Source organism: Ptychodera flava, chromosome 17 (assembly GCF_041260155.1).
Source record: "Ptychodera flava strain L36383 chromosome 17, AS_Pfla_20210202, whole genome shotgun sequence".
NCBI classification, from domain to species: Eukaryota; Metazoa; Hemichordata; class Enteropneusta; family Ptychoderidae; genus Ptychodera; species Ptychodera flava.
The window spans coordinates 14,414,596-14,437,272 of NC_091944.1; the positions used below are offsets into that span (position 1 = coordinate 14,414,596).

The following is a 22,677-nucleotide window of genomic DNA, read 5'->3' on the forward strand; positions in this document are numbered from 1 at the left end:
CGTTAGGAGAAAGTTGTCGGTATTATGTCCTGCTTTCTGATGTTAACATTTTCGTCTCACGGCCTTATCTTGAACAATTTTAGTAATTTCCGTAACAGTTTATGTATAGGAATAGATTTTGTGAATATCGCTTCTGGAGGAGGTCATTTGACAGTACGATAGTGTTTGAAATGCAGACACCTGAAAACCGGAAGTACATTAAGTTTCCAGGCGATATTATTGATGACAACTTCGTTCACAATATTCTCATTTAGTATCGCTGTCGTTTAATCCAGTTATTTGTATGTGGCTTACTTAATGTATAGTCATGCAGAATAGTTATAACCGTCGCGTTATTTCAAAAACAATAACATGCAAGTTATCCTCGAGCCACAGTCACTCGCGGTTCGATCCCGGGTTCGATACATGGCGATGGCCGCTTTGGTATGCATTAGAAATATAGGAAGTCGGGAAATGGAATAGCCGCTATACGCACGTACAGCCAGTTCGGAGACGGATTTTCCTGACAAAAAGCTATAGTTTACTTAATAAACCAACATCGATGGCTTCCAATACGTCTCTGAATCCATACCTGTTATAGTCTATCGTCAATAAAGATCTTCTTGCATTTTTGGGTACGATTTCCGATTCTTCTCTTGATTTTTCTCTGAGTGTCTACAATGTGACGTAGTAACATGAAAAAAAAAGTCCCTTCCTATGACCAGTGTCTTAAGCTATAGCAGTGACTATTCACTTAAGCCTCACCTGTACACACTAGAGAGTATGATAGTCTAGAGCGCATGATGTATACCAAGTAGGCTGAAGTTCATTTCAAGTATAGGGAGTCTATTGGGAGTTCAGATGTGTATTTATCCTATCATAGACAAATGAGACCATGCTGACATTAAGCATTACGATTCCACAGAACAGCTGATATGGAAGGATGTTTTGGGATAGAGAAAAATCCTTTGTTTTATATAACAATATCTGCTACTGATATCTGTTACTATATTATGCATGTATATCCATTGACGAGATAATTTTCAAAGAGTGTCATTCTATAAATTTCACGCACTAAAGTGTCCTAATCATTGACAAATATATACTTTTAAAACATATGTATAAAAATGATAAATTTCCTGGTTTTTAATATGCATGTATATTAATAAGTGGTGTGAACTTATTCTTTCAGATCAACTCTACATGAACTGACGGCCAGTGAGCGTGATGCGTGACTGTCACAAGACTGAAACATTTAAATTTCTTTTTGAGATGTCATTACAACAATGATTTATTGCCACTGAAGACATAAATCATTTATTTTATTACAATCTGGATTTGCTGCAATTTTATGAATTTTGATTGAAAATGAACTCAAAGTTCCGTCATAAGATTGTGACAATGATATTCAAAAATGTAGAAAGCGAAAGCTGTTTGGTGTGGAAGATTCAGAGTCATTTATCATAAACATTACATGTTGATAGTATTGTGAAAAAATAAAGAGTAATCTGTATCTTCTTGCCAGAATTTAAGTATTTTTACCAGTTTCAGCAAGGCGTCAGTTTTATAACAGTTTCATTTTACCATATTTTGATTATGGTCTCGGTGTTAGGGGTTGTTGTAGTCAAAAGGATATGGATCACTTGAACTGTCTTTTAAAGCGGGCAATGCGACTAATTTTGAATTGTAACATTGGTACCCCATCCATTGAAATGTTTACACTTCTACAATGGTATCTGCTATTCCGTCGCTATAAGTACAACCTACTAGTGTCTGTTTACAAGCGTATGTTGTGGCCAGTCTCCTCCATACATTCGGGATATGATAACAAAGTACAAAGATCCACAAAGATCTTTAAGATCTGTTAGTAATAAAGCTCTACAAGCTCCATTTGCTAGAACCGAATTATTAAAGCTGTCTTTTTGAGTAATAAACATTGTAGTAGCAGATGGGTCTTGTCAACTATTTTTCACACCTCATGCATCCATTATCTACAAGTACCCGCTGCAAACTTCACATATGGACTGTGGTTGGACTGACCCACTTGATATTCACCACTATAATTACAATGTGCAATAATGTGCCTACAGCAATAAGAAGTTGTACAAGTGTTAGAGTTTTTAAGCAGGCTTGTTGCAAATTTTATCGACAAAGCTTTTTGTACACTTTTACATGAAGCCTGTCTGTGTTGTTATGTTGTTGTTATCCTGTACTTTGTCTTCTGTGTATAAGTTTTCTTTGTGAAAAGAGGCGTATACCTATCATGGCTATAGAATATTGTTGTTGTATTGTTATAAGATATTTATTGCATCAAATTGTAAAGATTTATAATACGAATTTTAGTTTCGGTTAATCACATAACCTCATCATCAATAAAATCTGTACTTTCAGAGAAATAATTGTGAAAAAATTGAACTCAGGTATAGCTTTGAAGCTGTAATTCTTATATTTCTTTTCTTTCTGCCTCAATATGCAAGTGTGCATTTCAGAAAAATCAGTGACAATCAGTAATAGTCCATTTATGTTTTTTATAGTAAATTTATATCGACAACTTCAGAGGTACAAGGCTACAGCAAATCGCCTTATTTTATGCTTAATTTTCTGCACTTGTATAGGGGAGATACTTTCTCCAGCGCAAAAGTTCAGGATGAGATTCTTTGATAAACGCTAAAATGAGTATCGTCGCTAGAGGGCAACCTTCACGCATGCGCTTTAGCTGTTGTTTTAGGGATTTGCAAGGACTACCTGTACCGCCAGTGCTATTTTAAGTTAATATTTCCGTCTCACGGTCTTATCGCCAAAACTGAGGGCACAGCGTTTAAGTTTGATGTCTGTGTAAAAGGACAGTGACAAAATCAAACTTGGGGAAGAAATATGTAATGAGCATGACCGGAAAATTCAGGAGTGAATGAATTGTATTTTCTGTCAAAACGCACGAGACAACATTTTGACTTCGCGATTTTTCTGCGATATAAACTAAGAAGACACAAAATGATGTATGATTTGGTAAATCTAACGATCTATTTCTCAATTCGCCTAGTTATAAGTAACATAAAATGAATTCTCGGTGAGCTATAGGCGAAATATCTTTACAATGTGTAGCGCTAGATTTAGTGATTTTTTTTTGAAATTTTCGCGTTCCATACCACCCACGAAGGAAAATCGAAATTTGCGCGTCTCGGGTATCTGCGTCCGCACTGCTGTGCCTTGTTTAGTGCGCGCCCACGATGGGCCTGCATTCGAAGGCTACGCTGTGCCAGCTGTGAGCACGCGCTGCCAGACACAGCGACTGTCGGTTCTTGCAAGTATATGAATATTCATAAGGGTAGTGACGTCAAAAGAAAAACCTGTCTAACTGGGCGGAGAGAATATATACTAGTAGCTGGTAGACCTAGCCCTGCGTACGATGCTGTGTGTTCCGCTACAGCTAATAGCCCCGCTCACCACAGCCCTGCAAAGACCCGTACGTAGAGTTGGTGACTTCAAATCCATTTTTGGACTTGACGTAAAAAGCCAAATTACTGCCGAAATTCAGCGTTCTTGGGCCCAAGTCGTATCCCTGCCTACCTCAGCTACTCGATCGCTTCCAAAAATGCCAGTCTTTTTTCTTTTTTTCGTAAATAACCGTCGATGTCGGCAACTCTCTCGCTAGCCCTGCGTACGTACGCAGTGTACGCTGTGTGTTAGGAACGCACACGGAATGCACAGCGTACACTGCGTACGTACGCAGGGCTAGCGAGAGAGTTGCCGACATCGACGGTTATTTACGAAAAAAGAATAAAAGACTGGCATTTTTGGAAGCGATCGAGTAGCTGAGGTAGGCAGGGATACGACTTGGGCCCAAGAACGCTGAATTTCGGCAGTAATTTGGCTTTTTACGTCAAGTCCAAAAATGGATTTGAAGTCACCAACTCTACGTACGGGTCTTTGCAGGGCTGTGGTGAGCGGGGCTATTAGCTGTAGCGGAACACACGCATCGTACGCAGGGCTACTGGTAGACCTATATACGCGGTATGTTTTTATTTTTCATTTTTAATTTTATTTGGCTATGCTACCTGTCATTTTTGTTTTGATTAACGGATGTGTGGAGTTCTATAAAGTACCCGGATCAGGCAGAAATCCGACCGGTCGCTTGCAAGAACGTCCAGACCCTGGGATTCGCGTCGCGTCTCTGAAGGGCGCGCGCGTGTTCCAACAGGGAAGAACGCGAATCGCAGGGTCTCTGCCAGACTAGTAAGAACTCTGCCGTGCATGCCGCGGTGCAGAATGACCGGGCGTGAGAAAGAATAATCAGTTAGGGACGATTCAGAATTTACTTCCAGGGGGGGGGGTGGAGGATTTTCAGGGGGGGCCACCCATTTTTCCAAGAAAATTTAGGGGGGGGCCAGACAAAAATACCACAATCTTTTAGGGGGGGCCAAGGAAAAAAAACATCAATTCAACATTTGCCCAGAATTTCTTATCTCTACAAAAGAGCTCCGTAGACGCTACCAGGGTGACAGATAAACTCAACATGTTTAGTTAAACTCCTTTAGCTGCCAAATTCGGTAATATTCACAGTGGTTTGTTTTATACATCTACTGCAGTATCTTGTTCTCCTCCCTGAAGCGTTATGAAATGTCCAGTATTTAGCGTGTCAATACAAACCATACAGTGAACAGTCAGGGTTGTTTTTGTTGAAAAGAGATGTCAGATCAAGTCCAGACTAGAATTCATTTATCAACAATAAAAATGGTCATTTATGTTCACACTGGTATGTTGCTAAATACAGCATTGGGTGTTCTATGTAGTGATAGAATAACAAAAATGCTGATACACAGAGATGAACATTGAACAAATGCTAAAAATTACAGCAAATGTCTTTTTAAGGTTGGGTTTACCTTGTAGCTTGTAAAGCAGTTGAAAGTTGCATGATAAAGAAGTGTTAATTTATGCAAATGTATGCAAATCACCTGATTTCTTGGCTTCTTTTGCCTCCCAATTTCAAAATTTCCAACGAATTTAACTCCACTCCGGCTGGGTCAAATTTTCTGAAATTTCACATTATGTTTTTTTAAATGCTATATAACACAACAACTATCAATTGGTTTTGTTTGGCAATAAAGCTCTTACATTTTTAATAAGAGGCATTTGAATAAGAGGCATTTTAATTTTGCTGATCATGATTTTAATCAATTATTAGAGTGTCAGTCTTCAAACCCCTACAATTTTAAATGAATATTGATAATGCCAAGTAAAATAGTTGTTTTTTTCTACATGAATACTATCCTTTCAAGTGAAATATTACATTTCAGAAAATACTGTCTAGTTTTCGACTTAAATTAATTTTTATCATTAATACAAAAATTGAGGTTTTTTACCCCAAATATACACCCACTTCATCCTTTGAGTAAACTACTGCTACTGCTACTCTTCTTTTCTGCTCCTTTTTTCTATGTTTCATTCTCATCAATTTTACCCTTTCTAAATTTTTTAAATGTTCTACATAACTTTTTACAGTGCTTACATCTACTATAAACTTTTTTGAAAATAAATTTATGGCCGTCTCATCTTCAAGGTGCTTTTCAACGAATAGGTTTTAATGTTGAAAATAAAATATTATGTATTACTGTCAAAAATATATGGTGCAAAATTTACAAAAGGGTTGATTTTCCAATATCCTGTATGTGCATCCAGAAGATCATGTGGCACTGCACAAATGCTATGGTGTCGGATTGTTGAAATATTGTGTACACAAGAAATTTGCTGTAGTCCAAGAAGTGATCTCATGTGTATGAGGCTAGGAGAAATGTGGATAGGCTTACACATTGTGTATTGATGCTAATACTTTTGTGTCCCATTCATTCTAATATGTATAATCAAAGATTTCTCAGTAGCGGCTGGCAGAAAAGGCAAAAAAACAAATTAACATGTATTGTTTCGTGTCATCTGAAAACATGCGCATCATGACTATTTTAAAATTAAAGTTTGTTAAAAAAATTTGAAATATGAATGCTCTGTCAATTTTGAAAAATACTGCTGACAAAATGTGAATTTTGACTTACACAGGGTTATCTGCATTTTAATATGAACATTGGATTGTGAATGGAATGAGCAGAATAACATGTGAATTCATGTTTTGGATAAGGTGTTTTGTTCAAGAAATGTTCTAAAATATTCCTCAGCATTGTTGCTTTCAGTGGCAGCAACTTGGTTTTATGACAACCAAATTAGAAAAAAAGAGAAAATTAAAAACAAGTTGGCTTTCACCAATTTTAATTCCTAATGTTTAAAACTTTCACCGTGAGTCTGCAAATATTCAGCATCATCAAATGAAAATGTATGCTGAACGTGTGCATGTATATGCCATAGTACATCTCACTTTCCAGAAATATCTGGATATCTGCAAATGAGATGTACCATTAAACTTCAAGATATATATCACTTTGCCAATTATCTGCTCCTCTGATTTTCTGTTCACCATTTCTAACTGACATCTTTGCTTGTCTTTGTGTGCATCATATGTATCAGTGAGACATAACGAAAAAAGTATTCATATTTAGTAATTAACTTTTCTTCAGAAATTTACAACCAGATATGTTTATTGCTACCCTTTCCAAAAGTGTGCCACTTGCAGTCCCTTGTTATACTGGATATGTCTGGATATGTCTATAATGTATAAGCATGCATGTATATATTAGGGGGGGCCATGGAAAAAAACAGGAAAGATGAGGGGGGGGGGCAAAGATTTTTTCTATAATTTACTAGGGGGGGGGGGGGGCCATGGAAAAAAATCACCGAGAAAATAGAAAATCCTCCACCCTCCCCCTGGAAGTAAATTCTGAATCGTCCCTTAGGTGAACAAGCAGAATGCGACTGTTTCTTTTGTATTAATAATACCTCATTTTTTTAGGCTTTTATTTTTTTTTTAAATCACGATGTAAGTTCTCCAGCGGCAAACGGAAACTAAAATACGAAATCATGTTTACACGCTTATACACCATCATTTAAGAACAACAGAATGCCAGTGGTTTACCTATTATCTTTCTGGAGTACAGCCATAGTGGAATAGCTAAAGTTGGCCGTTGAGGGCGTTAAATCATTTAATTTATGCAGGTCACAACATAGACAGCTGAGAAACCTTTACTGACTGTCTATGATCACAGGTAGGTTGAAAAGACAGTAAGTAGCTGAAGATGTGCTGACACATACAAAATGGAAAACTTGTCAAAACAAGCTAAAAAAGCACGGTGAAACGTAGAGAATAAAAGCAAAGAATAAAATTGGTCATGTAATTTGAATTTTTTTTATTATTCTCTCTTTTCACATATTTAATACATGTATTCTCATTATTTGTGGCTCTTTGCGGAACAATAAACCGTAAATGTTTACTGTGCAAGGCACCAACTCTGTGGACCCTGTTTTAACACCTGGTACCACCACTTATTCCTTACAAGTCCTTTTCAGCTTTTCTGTCATGGTAGATAATTTGTGCAGGAGTTAAGTCACAAGCAGTTGATATCCAATGTTGCTCGAGTGTGTTTTCTGTGTTTCTTTGTGTGTGTTTGTGCTTGTTCTTTGAATTTGGGCTCTGGGCAGTGGGTTACCAAACCATTCTTTTTAGGGATGGCAAGGTGGACGACAGTCCTTGTTTATGTTTACTGTGTAGCTAAGTGCTTATGCTGTAGACGTTGATTTGACTTCTTGTACAACCACTGTTTCTTATCAGGGCTCACATGTTCTGGAACAATATGTTGTAAGTGATGGAAAAAGCTACCCATGAAGTAACAACACCCTCACATCACATTTGTAATAGCAATATGAAATAGCAATATGACACCTTTTATCATATTGTACAGAGGTTATCAACAGTATTTTGGAAAAGAGATTATATCTCTCTTTGGAATAGTCATGTACATATTGTGTTAAGAATCACCCCACTAACAAGGAGATACTTCCTGCCAAATATACTAATTTTGACCTTTAGAGGTCTTTACCTGGTACTGAATACCTTCATTTGCTGACAAAGGGCCAGTAGCTATAACTTTTGATGATTGTTTGTCACTATATTTTTTATTTAAATGTCAACTACAAATCTGTTCTACTCCCCAAAGCATGTTAAAGTGAGGGATCATCCCATCTGCAGCTGCGTGTATGGGACCCATACAACGGGTCTGTTGCTATGCACAACATCCTTTGTGAATATCTAAACGTTTTAACTGGCTGCTGTACCGAAACTGGTGTCTGCGACTGAAGCAACTTCATCTATTAACGAAGGGATACAACCATGGTTTGTTGAGCAAAGTCTTGCAGTGATTTGACAGCTACGAAACTAGTGAACTATGCACTTCATTTGCTCCACATTCGTCGCCAATTTCTTGAAAGAGGCAATGTTTATCAACAAGAAAGTCTCACAGATGCAGACAGGATGACATCCAACCATTAAGATCAATAGCAGTGACCATTGTTGGAAAAACCAACCAGGATTATGAATTACTGCGATACTGTCAGAGAAACTCTTAACATTGAGTGTCAGCAGGAAAACTGTCCTTTCACTGGAATATGTACTCCATTATTAAAAGATTAAAAACCTGTACCACAGGGAAACCTGTATCACAGGGATTTGATGTGCTCACAGAGTAACTATTGTCCTGCTGTCTTAATCCAACAAATAAAAGTATCTTTGTATTTTACTTCCATTGATTGATACCTTCTGATTTTCTGATTCACCACAAGTCATAAAAAGAAAGAATTATCGCGTTTCTTCCAATTATGAGATGTGTATTAATATTGACTTTCCCATTGCATTTATCAGTGAACATCAGTAAAAATGCAGAATTTCTTACAAGCAGCTGATTCAATTGCTTTGATATTTGGTACATTCCTTGGATGCCTCAATGAAATTTCTTTTTTCAAAAAGAGTATGTATTTTTATGTTTATGTAAAAAGTTGTTATATTATCTTAAAAAATATTTTATCTCATGCTTGTCCAATTGCTTTGAAATACAGTTTCTAAAGATGTTCTCAAGTAGATCTGGTCTGACAATTGTAAAATTTGCGTGTATATTTTTAAAGGCTTTTTTCTCATTTCAGATTTGGTTTGTCGTGTACATGTATAGGGACTTCATGAAATGAGAACAAGTGGTGATTAGGTAAACTTATGTAAAGTTTTTGGTCAGTTTTTTTAATTTTGGTCCAACCATTTTTCCCTGAAAATAATTGTCTGATAACTCTAAAGTTTGGTTTATTGGTTCTTAGGGATTCTGATTTTGTGTAAAATAATGATAGTATTGCTTGTTCTTGCTACACTTATTAAGTGATGCAGTGAAGCCATAGGATAAGTTAACACACCGTATCTCTCTCTCTCTCTCTCTCTCTCTCTCTGTATTTATCTGTGTTTGTATCTGTGTATATATCTTGTATGCTTATATGTGTATCAGTACATTGTAGCACTGGTGTGAATGGCATATTATTGAAGAGGCTAATTTCTTCAAATGAATCAAATTCATAAAACTTACAGCAAATATAGAAAATATGAAAATGTTCACGAATAAAAAAACTGCTTTTCCAATCGCTTTAATATTTGGAAAATAGTTTCAGCTCCAAAGTTGTTCTAATAAGCCTGAATTCTTTGAAGCTGCTCATCTAACAGCACTGAAATTGTCCTTGTAGGTTCTTTTGAATGATCTCGTGTAAGTTTTTCCAAATGATGGTGTAATTGCATAGTGTACATATTTTTAAATTGATTTTAAATTGAATTTTTTTCCCATATTTTGTCAAAAGTGTAATCTTCTCTGAAACTACTTTTCTATAGCTTTGTTATGAAGCTTCCCTGCAGTGACATCAGTTTGGCATCTTACAATGATGATAATAAAATTTGCATTTGCAAATTGTAGGGGTCAATGCCCTTTTTGCAGTAAAGCCAAGTTTTCTCCATAAGTATTGCTGTAATGACATTCAAATTTATTATCTAGATGTCACGAGATGATTTATTCTGATTTATTCAAATGCAGTGATGGTGAATTTTCATGTACCTACTTTTTGGCCACATTTCCCAACTTCTTTTGGGAATCTTGGCCTGAGGCAGTCTAACATTGTGTTGTAGTTTCCTGGTGTATCAAAATGATGATGAAATTTGCATATGTGAATTCTCATGCCAAGTGTCCGCACTTTTGTCAAAACAGGTTTTCTGGCATCAGATATAATCTTAAGTTGTAGCAGTCCCCATAGACCTCTATTTAGTATTATGTTGATAGTACAACAATCAACACCAATTACACTATAAATTTCACTTAGTTTTGCATTTACCATAACAAGATAAGGCCAGAGCGAAAAAAATCTTGTTCATCTGATTTTTGGACCAAGGTTCAGGCGATCGAGCGAATTTTTATTTTATTTATTTATTTTTTTTGACCAAAGGTAACTGCCGTCCCTCGGACTTTTTTGCCGGGATGCAGACAAGGCAAAATAATCTTTTCCCCTTTTAGGCTAACCAGAAATATCTCAGACAAGATACACTGATACTGGTTGTTGAATTTAACACAATATTTCTCACAATAACATAGGGAATTACATATACAGTCGGTGTTTGCACAAGTCTCATTCAGAATAAAACCCGGCGGCGGTGATACTAAAGTATTTGCAGCGCAGAAGTATGAATTTGCCAAAAAAAAAAAATCCCAAATCGGGCACAGTGGAAGCGGCGATTCCGATGAACAATTACCCTGCATGTAAATAAAGCGCCACCCTCAACAACACCATGGTTACCTAGAGGTCGAAATAGGTTGAGTTTCGAAGCGTAGGAAAAAGTTTTAGACAGGTCACAGTCTCTCCTTGGAGAGATGTTGTTATTGAAAAGTAGACATCTGAATCCGTTATCTTAAAGTACTAAAGACGTGAGCTTCCTGAAGTGGAGGAATGAAGAGTAGAATCCTTATGTTTAAGAATTTCCCGTCATATTTTTTAAATTCTGTGTATGGGTGTAGGCCTATGACAATACGTTTGTTACCCAACATCAGACATTCCATATAATCGGCATTCAAGCATTGCATGAGACAAAGCCGATAATATTGTTACATCTACTTTTGCCTCCTTAGATCTTTAGAATATTTGGAAACGATCGCTTGATGTTAATACGGGTTATATAATTTGATATTCATACTTGTGCTCATGCATTGTAGCTAAGTTCGTGCTCACAGAACCGCACTGTCAATAGTCTAGCGTTTGTGTTTTATTGATCCATGATTGGACGTTTTCAGGTACTTCCCATTAAGTGAAATTACTGAAAACGACCAGTATCACTACAAAAGGTTGAATATATATAGCTCTGCTTTAAATGACATATACGAAAGTAAGATAAATGTGATTTCTTGATACCACCTGTGCAGGCAAATCTGGCAGTTTCCGCATCCCAAATAATTCATCCTGTGAATAACGTACAAATCAAGCTTAAACAATGAAGAGGCAGGCCAATTTGGTAATTCACTGATACTGACTAATGGCTTGCCATTCTGAAACTTGCTTCAGCGTTAATGTAAACAACCGGCAATTTTGCCTGTTTCATATCGGTAACCTAATGAGCGGTATATTTTCCACGAAATGAAAATTAATTCGGTGAGAAGGAATGATTAAGTCCCAAATTATCTTTACGTTGGACGTCTACCACCATTTCCAGAATCTTGCGCTCTTTATTATGCGTTCTTTGAAAACTCTCGGCTTCGCCCTGCATAAATTTGAAAGTGGGAAATTTGATGGGTAAGCACAAAGTAAGTTTAAACAATGAGGAGACTGACCCATTGGTAGTTTGTCGGATATTGTAGCCGTTTCCGACCGTGAATTTAACTTCAGTGTATATAAATATAGACATGAAGGCATATTTCTCCAGTTTCATATCTTCGAACAACAAGATGTTCCTTGTCAGATTCGTTCCGTAAAAGTAAATGAGAGCCTCAAACTTTATGAGGAGTAGTATGTATAACTTCGACGGTGTCTACCATCTGTATGCACAATCACGTGCTCTCATTAATAATATGGCTTCGAAACCTCTCGACCATGCCTTGCGTAAACAGTGTCAAAAATTTATCGTTCGGGGCAGAAAGTATAAGTGAAGTGTAAACAATGAGGGGGCTGTCCTATCAGCATTTCGCCAAGTGTGTTGTGGCCAGAGTAATCAAATTGTTTGTTTCGCGTTCAGACGAAAGTTTGAACGGTAAGTGGGTTAGCGGTTTAAAAGCACAATGCAATTTTACACACAAGTTTTACGTTTACTTTTCCCAAGTAATATGAGAGTGACCATTCAAGAATCAAACTACCGTAGAAACCGTTTTACACCTACATATTGTATATGTACACTAAAGGCGTTTTAAGAACATAGCAAAATATATGTATGTAAACCAAGATTTGTAGGCGGAAAAGCAAACCGTTAAATTATTTAAATACGTCATTACCCCTAAAACCTCCAAAAATCTATGCGTGCGGGGACGCAGAAAAAAGACTTTACGTACTTCAGCAAAATGATCGTTGAAGAAGTCGAATGGGATTTTCTTGCTCAACAATATATGAAGAATTTGTTGTGCAAAAGGCAAAGACAGTCGTGAACGCAAAAATGAGTCAAGGATAAGGAAATAAAGTCAGGTAGTATTCCAACTGTAACCGGCAAACCTCAGCTTCTCGGCTAGAGTGTATGTCTACGTCTATGACAATCATTGAGAGACAATGAACGATGATAGTCTATGAAGCCCTTTGTGGATTCTTTTCCGCACGATTGCATGTAATGGCGTGGGTTGTCGCTAATTTGCATACGATATCGAACGATACAGGGCGTGAAAACATTGAGGTAGAAAACAATTTTTATTACCCCACTTAAAACTTACTTTCAGTGCAAATGTAGATACACAGACAATTTTGAGTTTCGTATCCCCTACCCGGTTATAGCCGTTCCATATGAAATTGATTTTATAAAAAGAAATGACAAAGTCATGAAATATTCTTACGTAGTAGTATGCACAATCATGTGCTCCTGGGTGACTTCAAAATATCAATGTCAGCAGGATGTTGAGGGTTCGACCCAAAAAAATTATATCCGACAAATTGATTTAATGACAAGAACGAAATTTTTACAAATAAAGCAGGATTGCACGCTTTCGGTTTAAGTCAGCGGACGGAAGTTAGTTGCATCACATTTGTACTGCCGATACTCAAGGTTGCGTAAAAAAATGCGGACTATTGGCCTTTGTTATAGTCACATTGTGATACATTTCTCGTACATGTGTCCATAATTGAATCTGATTTGCCGTGTAGTAATACCACAGACATGCCCCTGACCTAAAACACGTCGTGCACAGCAGAGGACTGTGCATAATTTTTTCAGCATGGTCTACACACCAGGGTCTAAAGAAGTGCACAAGTATTGGCATCCTATCTCAGATAATAAGGTCCTATTTTGCAGTCACTTATTTGACCAATCCTTAGAATGAAACCACATTTCATTCATATTTTAGACACAAAATAAGCTAATGATCACATCAAACTATTCTGTCATAAATAATCAGTGGTTTATTATTGTTTTAATTTACAGGTCAGTACAAAGTTTAAAGCTTTCAGCTGGCCAGTGCTTGGTTGATTTGGGCTGCCATGACAAAACCGACATTCGCCAACTCTTCAGACGTATCCAATAAGGAACAGGTACAAAATACAGAAAATAGTTGGGCTGTGATGGCTATATCCAATACAGTGTCACACCAGATTGTGAATTGGAACGAAAATAATAATACTTGCTACTTCGTGTATAACATACATGGTACAACATTACATTTTGATTTTCTGCCATGGACCCGAAACCAAGTTCATACACTCAGGAAACCACATTGACAGACAATCCTGGTTACAAGACGTTTATCTCCCTTTGCAATCCAGTAATTCACATTATCTTGAGTAGAGAAGTTCATGTCATAAATGTTCATCATACGATGCTTCTTCTGTATCCAGCCTGGCGTTTATTTTCTCAACTAGAAGACTTCAACACTATATATAGGGTGAATACAAACAAAAACTGAAAATCTAAGGTTTGTATGTATATGTTTTGGCACTTTGTCATGACACATGTTTTTGGAATAAGTAACACAAGTGTGCTAGGCCTGACATGTTCTGGGGGAGTTTTAAGGTGGGACTTGACAGAAATTACAGGGGGCGGTGCTTTCCAAAATGACGCCACGCGAAAAAAGTGACCTCTCAACAGTGTTTGCAAGAAAAAAGTGACCCTCCCCCTACGCGTCATAGGCCATACCAGTAATGTAAGTTCTCATTTGACCTTTGAACTTTGAACTAATACTGTTTAACCCTTAGAAATTAATAATCACTTTTATGCAAGGTTTCAAGTAATTTGATGACAAAAGATCACATTTCACAATAATTAATTCTATCAACAACTTGCAGTACAATTGGCTACTTAAAATCAAAAGGGACAGTAGCTGTGTCATAGTTTTGCTTGTAATTGTACAGAGAGCACTATTGTTTGTCAAGAAACTTATTACAGCCTATAAGTCACTATTGAACAACATTTACCCATAAGTGCAGAGATATAGCAAGTTTTGTAGGGGGAAATGTTTAATAATATACCCTAGACAACCAGGAGAAGTGAATTGATATTTTTGGGTGAAATTCAAATATCATATTTGCTGTTCACATCTGCACTTTCAAACACCCTATTCTGATCAAGTACATTTGTATCAATTATTAAGCTCTTATAAAAGCAAAGATTTACTTAGTTTAGTGTCGTAAACAAATTATTCACAGTTTTGTCCATATACAGTTGATCAACAGTTTCGGTGAAAATTCCAAAATCAAATGTCTTGTACACATTTGCACTTGTAACCACCCTATTCTGATCAAGTTCATTTATGTAAATTATCCAAAGTTTATATATGCACAAATATTGTTAGTTTTATATTGGAACAAAATTATTCACAGTTTTGTCATAGACTCCCATGTATATGGGGTCCACATTTCCGATGAAATTTTAAAATTACGTTTCTTTGACATATATTCACTTTTTACCTCCCAATTCAAGCGAGGTACATTTACATAAATCATCAACGATATATTAAACTACAGATACAGCTTGTTTTGTAGGGGAAATTGTTAATAGTTTGCCCAACAGACTCCCTTTGTTACGATTTGATATTTATTATATTTATATGGACGGAGCACTATATCGGCGACATCTTGGTTTCAAATAGTTACGCAAAAATTGGTGACCCTTTCAAAAAGGCATGTGTAAAATTTCATGACCCTCGAAACTGTTTGCGCGAAAAATAGCGACCCATCCCCAAAACACCAGCCCTCCCCATGTAACTTCTGTTCAATCCTTTAACTCCCCATTATAACGTGATTGTGTGTTTACTGTGCTGAGCGCTGAGGATATAGACCCGGAATCAGCTCCTGGTATAACTACTCTTATCTATGGTGTATAAGCACTGACGAAGTAGATCTGTGCTCAATCCGTACAACCAGTACAACCACTCTTATCTATGTTTACTGTGCTAAGCGCTGACTCTGTAGACCTGGTTTTAACCCCGAGTACCACTACTTATTCTTTACAAGTCCTTTGTCGGCTTTTCTGTCACTGTAGACAATGTGTTTCTGAGTTAGGTGATAAGCAAAGTTATTTCCGATGTCGTTTGAGTGCGTTTGTGTGCTTACTTGTTGAATCTGGGTTGTGTGCAGTGGGCATGCGTAGTGGGGTACCAAACCAACCTTTTAGGGTAGGATGCGCCTCGAGGACAGATATTCGGACTCTCAAACTTTTACAATTCTTTTCTGATCTACCACTTGTTGTAAGAAAACTTTTCAACCTCTTAGTTTTTCGACAATCGAAAAGTTTATATTTCTTATAGAGTTAACACGGAGTGGCTGCCATTTTGAATTTCAGATGTCGGTAAATCTTGGGTAGTTTGTTTCTCTTATACCAAAATTTGCACGTCGACCCCCATTTTTTATTCTTGATTTTAAAAGAGGATAGTTGAAAGATTCCTTTGGGAAAGGTTGAGCAAAAGTTTGTCTTTCATTTTACCTCAAGGAATGGCGAGGTGGCCTTCAGGCCGTCTGTTTTTACTGTGTCAAGTTTGACTCTTGGTAGTCTGGTACAACCACTGTTCCTTTACAAGAACTGACACAATGTGTCCAAAAGTGACTAAATTCTGCCCATGAAGTAACGCCACCCACATTACATTTGAAATAGGTATGTGACATCTTTTATCATCTTGTCCTTAGGTTATAAGGTTTGTTTAGGTGTTCGGTGGCAGAGATTAGAGCTCTCTTTAGAATAAGTGCTTATTGTGTTAAGAATCACCCCACTAACAAGGCGATACTTAGAGGTCTTATATCTGATACTGAATACCTTTATTTGTTGACAAGGGCCAACAGCTATAACCTTTTGATGAATTTTTCTCTATTTTTGTTTTTTAATGTCAACTAGAGTTTCTTGTTGTACTCTCCAAAGCACGTTACAGTACACAGTGTTAAGCTTGTCAATTCAGCCTGTGTATGTATAGACTATAACGTTTTTGTGTAGAGGTGAATTCAAGCTTGGACTGTAGGTCCGCACTTCAATTCATATGTGAATACATCAACAGTGAATTTTACATGCGTGGACGCTATGTTGACAATCTAAATAGCTGGCACTGGTTCAGTTCCTTTGATGTTTTGTATGGGTATTTCTCAATGAAATTTCTTTTTTTAAATGGATAAAAATTTCTTTGTTTGTTTAAGAAATTGTTATATTTTTTCAAAAATCCCTTCTCACATTTCTCATCCAATCGCTTTTAAATACATTTCTAAGCGTGCTGTCGATCGTATTTGGTCAAGCAATATTGAACTTTGCATATATGCATTTTTAGGCATTTTGCTCATTTCATGGTCAAACTCTCTGTGAAACTACTGGTCTGATAGCTTTTAAATGTGGTTTGCACATGCACAGGGATCTCTTCTCTGAGACTACAGGTGTAATAGCTCTAAATTTGGTTATAGGTTTCTATGGATGACTCTATTCTGAATTTGTGTAAATAATAATTTTGCAGATGGAAATTATTTGGCTAATTTTCTTAATTTGCTCGTATTTGCTACAATATTAGGTGTACCAGTGGAAGCCATTGGCATCAGTTATAGCTATAATATACAGGTACGTCTATCTGTGTGTGTTTGTGTGTGTCTGTGTCTGTGTGTCTTTGTATGTATGTGTATTTGTCTGTCAGTCTCTTGTGGCAGTCACGGTGGTTTGAAGATTCATTATTGAAGAGCCTAACAGAGCGTTTTGCTAAAAATCACATTTTTGCAAATATTCATTCAATTTTAATTAATTTGTTAACCCAAGATTAAAATATTGGTTGGGTTCACCTTTTAGCTTGTCAAGCAGTCGTAAGTTGCGTGATAAAGAATTGTTAATTTATGCAAATGTATGCAAATCACCCGATTTCCTGGCTTCTCTTTTCTCCCAATTTCAAGATTTCCAAAGAATTTAACTCCACTCTGGCTTGGTCAAATTTTCTGAAATGTTCTCATAATGTCCTTTAAACGACTGTTTTGTTTGGCAATAAAGTTCTTACATTTTGAATAGGAGTCATTTTAATTTTGGTAATCATGATTTTAATAACTTTTTTTGAGTTTCAGTCATTCACCCATGCCATTTTAGAATGAGGATAGATAATGCAAAACAAAATTATAGTCGTTTTTTTCTACATATACTCTTGTTTCAAATGAAATATTACATTTCAGAAAATAGTATCAAGTTTTTGACTTAAATTAATTTTTATCATTAATACCAAAATTGAGTTTTTTTACCCCAAATATACACCCACTTCATTCTTTGAGTAAACTACTGCTACCATACCTAACTTTAGAGTCTCTCCTTTTTGAAAATATATAGTATGAGGGGGTTTCCCTGTCATCTTTGATGAGAAATATTTCTTTGAAAAAACTCTGTTGGCAACATGCAGCTCCACCTTAAATGGAACTTAGCCATAAACTGCAACTGAACGAAGGAAGAAAGAAAATGCTCAACAATCAACAACTGCTTTTCCAATAGCTTCAGCTCCGTAAATAATCTAACCAGCACGAAATTTGCACATATGTATATTTTTCCCCACATCTCAAAAGGTTTTCTTTATAGCTGCTCATCTATTAGCATTGAAATTTGTTTGGCAGTTTCTTAGTAATGATCGCATGTAAGATTTTTCAAATGATGATGTAAATGCACAGTGCATATGTTTTTTAGATTGACTTTTCCATATTTTATTAAAAGTGTAGTCTTTTTTTGAAAATATTTACCTATACCTTTGTTATGTAGCCTCTCTGCAGTGACATCGGTTAGACATCTTACAGTCATGATGATAAAATTTGCATACGCAAATCGTAGGGATTATGTCCTTATTTGTAGTAAAGCCAAATTTTTTCCATTATTATTGTTCAAACGGCTTTCAAATCATTATCTAGGTGTCTGGCATTTTTCAAATGCAGTGATGTGAATTTTTATACATCTAAACTTTTCGGCCAGTCTTCGGAAATTTTATCCGTTATTTTCACTTATGGTATACAGCAAGACGTGAATTTACAGCAGTGGGAGACTAAAGTATAATCCTTGGATTTAAGAAGATATAAGAAATTTCCCGTTATTTTTGGTAAAATTCTGGGCATTGGTCTGTTACAAAACGGGTATGCATACACCCAACATCACCCACTCCCTACATAGGCATTCAGACATTGCATTAGACACGAGGCAAAGACGACAATATTACGTTTTCTGGTATTTTCGTGAAGTAACTTCTGAAAAGAATTACTATCCTACAAAAATTTGAATATTCATTTAGCAGTAAATTAGTGAAATGAAATGAAATCAAAATGTGATTTCGTGATTCCACTTGAGATATTGGAGAAGTGTTTGTTCATCTTTCTCCTTTGCAAAATTCCGCTGACTATACTAACGACTGTGTGTGTGGTGTGTGTGTGTGTGTGTGTGTGTGTGTGTGTGTGTGTGTGTGTGTGTGTGTGGAACCAGGGAGGTACACAAAAATAATTTACCGATTGTTTCATGTAACTTAATATAATCTGCAGGCAAATCTGGCATTTTTTATCCCCAACTCATGGAACTGTAGATGTTCCATACATGGTGAAAAGCGATTACAAAGTCCTAAAATATTCTTAATGTAGGGTATTTACCATCTATCCGCAGAATCATGTGCTCTTATTATGCGGCGTTATCGACATCTCTCGCCCAGGCCTTGTATAAATAAAAAGTGGGAAATTACCACTCTACGAATGACGTACAAATTAAGTTTTAAACAATAGAGAGGCCGACCGATTGGTAATTCACTGATCGTGACTAATGGTTTCCTATTGTTAAACTTAACATCAGCGTATGTAATTTAGTATCCGCAACCCATCGAACTATACGCGGTAGGTGTTCATTTATTAAAATCAATTCGGTGAGAAGGAATGACAAAGTCAAATATTTTTTATGTGTGGTGTCTACCACCTGTTTCCAGAATTTTAAGCCCTTTATATTGCGTTCTTATCGAGAGCTCTGCTACGCCTTGCGTAAATCAAAATCATCATTCCATGAGTGACGTGCAAATTAGTTTAAACAATGAATGGGCGGACCCTTCGTTCGTCGAACATTGTATGTAATGGCATCCTACTGTGAAACTAAACTTCAGTGTAAAGGGAAATATGCCGGCAATTTTGTCAGTCGTATCTGGAACTCATAAAACAGTTAATGTTTCCATATCAAATTAATTCCGTGAAAAGAAATGACACACATATTACTAGGGGTAGTATGATTAACATATGGGGTGTCGACCAACTGTATGCACAACTATGTGCCTTCATTAAAATGTCTTGTGACATGCCCATAACAACAACTTGTAAAATCAAACTCTACGCCTTGAAGATAAGTTCTACCTATATCTGACATTGAAAGTTTCGCGCTGTAGATGGTTATAAGCAAGTAAAAGTTGCAGGTGGATGTGTCCCCAAAGGCACAGTCGGTCGACTTTTTTCGCCTTGCCGAAGTTCACACGAAGGTTTATCTAAGTCTTTCACACCTAGGTACCTTTAAAGCTCTCCTTGAAAATAACTGTGAATTGCAAGGGATTCTGTTTGCTCAATGACAATACCGCTGAACTACCTCACTCGATACTATTTCTGCACTGTCGCGTTTGAGTTGTCACCTCATAAACGTTCAACCAGCTGTCCCCCTGTTTAGTTACCGGTCAGGCAGATGCAACAACTCGTGACGAATCTGAAGATTTACAATTTTGTCAAATGAATGTGGGAAATATGTGTTCTCAATATCAAAAGTATGGGAGTGTACGTTACATATTTTTCTTATGTAAAACATCCCGCCAATGATATCGAACGACACAGGTTGTGTAACCAGGGAGATGGAAGTGCCCTGATTATTATACATAGACATGCAGACAATCTCCAAGTTTCGTATCCGCTGATCATGGAATTGTAGACGTTACATGTAAATTGATTTGATAAAAGAAATGACAAAGTTAAGAAACATTCTTTGCGTTGGATGTCTACCACCTGTGCACAGAATCATGTGCTCTTAAATTATGTGCTCTTGCCGAAACCGCTCGACCGGACCTCTGGGAATGGAAAAATCGGAATGAATCATTCTATGAATGAGCCTCAAATTTCACTTTTAACTATGAGGAGGCGAGCCTATTGGTTATTCTCAGAACTTAGTATTGATTTTTCAAGAAATCCAATTAAAATCTGAAACTCTACAGTTCGTGAAATATTTTTAGTGTACACAGGTAAAGGCAAATGGGGAATGAAATTTGTATAGGAACAAATCAGGTACTATCTCAACTGTTTCTGTCAAACCATTTATGCAAGACTTGTGTCGGTTGGAGAATATGGTACGTCGCAGTATCATCATTCTGTGAATGATAATGATGACATTTTAATAATGAAGAATCCTTTTGTGAATTCGTTTCATAAATATTGATTTCTCAAATTTGAATGCGAGATCTCAACCTGGCTTTTATTGAATTATTTGTCTATGTAAAAGCAAAGCAAGCACTCCAAACATAGCTGGCCTGTCATTCAGATGCTGGATTGATATTTAGTCTGTTGCTTCTTCTTTCCTGTAAGTTATTTCGTAAAGGTCTCACGTGCACCAGGCATGTCGGCAAAAGTTAAAGGAACGTCCTATTTTTATCGTTTTTTAAATAACCTGGCGATGAAAGAAGCAAGCCTTTGTGATACATCACTAAACAAAGACACAATTCTTCGAAAATTGAGAAAGACTTCCGTGCCAGAAACTCACGGAATTGTAGACGTGTTAGAACGTCGGGCATCCACTAGCATCTCCTTCTTTTAATATTAGACTCTCACTTAGATTTAAAATAATGCTGTCGATTCTATCGATATTATCTGATAGGATAGATTCCAGACATCTGTACGACTCTAACTTCGAAAAGATATTAGATTTTATAGGGATTATTGCATTATTGTGTTATTCGTACAATCACCAGAAAAAACGTGTGAAAACACTTTATAAGGCATACAATGTTTTACTATGTTCACAATATACCTTCCAATCGTCTTGATACTGTAACGCCTCCCTCATCTGTTCCCCGTGATATCCTGAGGTGTATAACATTGATCTGTAGTGATCAATCTGACAGCTAGTAACCTCCAAGATGACACTGCGTTTCTGTGCTTGGATTTATTTGATCTGTACGAGTTCTTAACATAGCTAAAAATACACCATACTGAGTTTGACTTAAATTAGTTGTTAACATTTCATTGAAGTAGCCCTTCTAGGCACTTTTGCACAATATTATTCCAGGTATGTTTGCATTCATTTCTCAAAATTTGGAATTAGCACATTTGAGAGAATCGATCACGCTATTTCATGGTTTCCAAAAGCTCGATAGATGCATGTAAGTAATTAGCTCTGAACCACTATTTTACAGTCCGCAATAACAATAACAGTTCGAATAAAAAATACTTCAAAGTGAAAATCGCTTGGGATTCCGTGAATAACTAAGGAGCGTCTTGTACATCATTATTGAACTTTTCTAACGACATTTTTAAATGATGCAGAGTGAAATTCAATAAGACAACCCTAATGTTTTCAGGTACCCATGGTCTTTAAGATTATTCCAAAAATATCACAGTTCACGATCTACATACAATGCAACAATCCCTTTCAGAAAGAGAGGAGCACAGAATATCCTCATCCGGGCTTCTCTGATGTGTAACCTTGCCACTTCCGCAATCGATCAAAGTCGATTGATGTTCACAAACTTTGTGAGTACAATGTTCAAGATTAGACATACTCACGTGTTTCATACCTATTGTTTTACAAGATAAGTAACGACGACATTGACCATTTAAAAGCTAAAAATAACGATGACCGCGTTCAACGATAAGGTAACGATTTTTCTGTTGGGTACAATCACTTACTTTGCAAATCCGTTTGGTAACGGACGTTACCTAGTGTAGCTTGATTTCAGAAAAAGTGGTATGAGATCACCAATCTCAGAATATTTTACAAATCGTATAAAAGGAAAAAAAGGCTGAGATAGCCAAGTATTTTCAAAGTACCCGGTTTAGTACAGTAATGCAGAGGTAAGTACTCTATTAAGGTCTGATTTCTGACTTATGTTTAATGTTCGTACATTTTCAGTAGACTCTGACGAAATTTTG

The 22,677-nt window shown here is 36.6% G+C and overlaps 1 long non-coding RNA gene across 1 annotated transcript in view; it reads left to right on the forward strand.

Annotated features, from left to right (window-relative positions):
* The first annotated feature begins 22,444 nt into the window (after positions 1 to 22,444).
* LOC139115536 (uncharacterized) overlaps positions 22,445 to 22,677 on the forward strand; it is a 43,541-nt gene continuing 43,308 nt past the window's right edge. Inside the window, exon 1 of the long non-coding RNA XR_011548141.1 lies at positions 22,445 to 22,599. This is a non-coding gene — a long non-coding RNA (uncharacterized lncRNA). The remainder of the gene's footprint in view (positions 22,600 to 22,677) is intronic.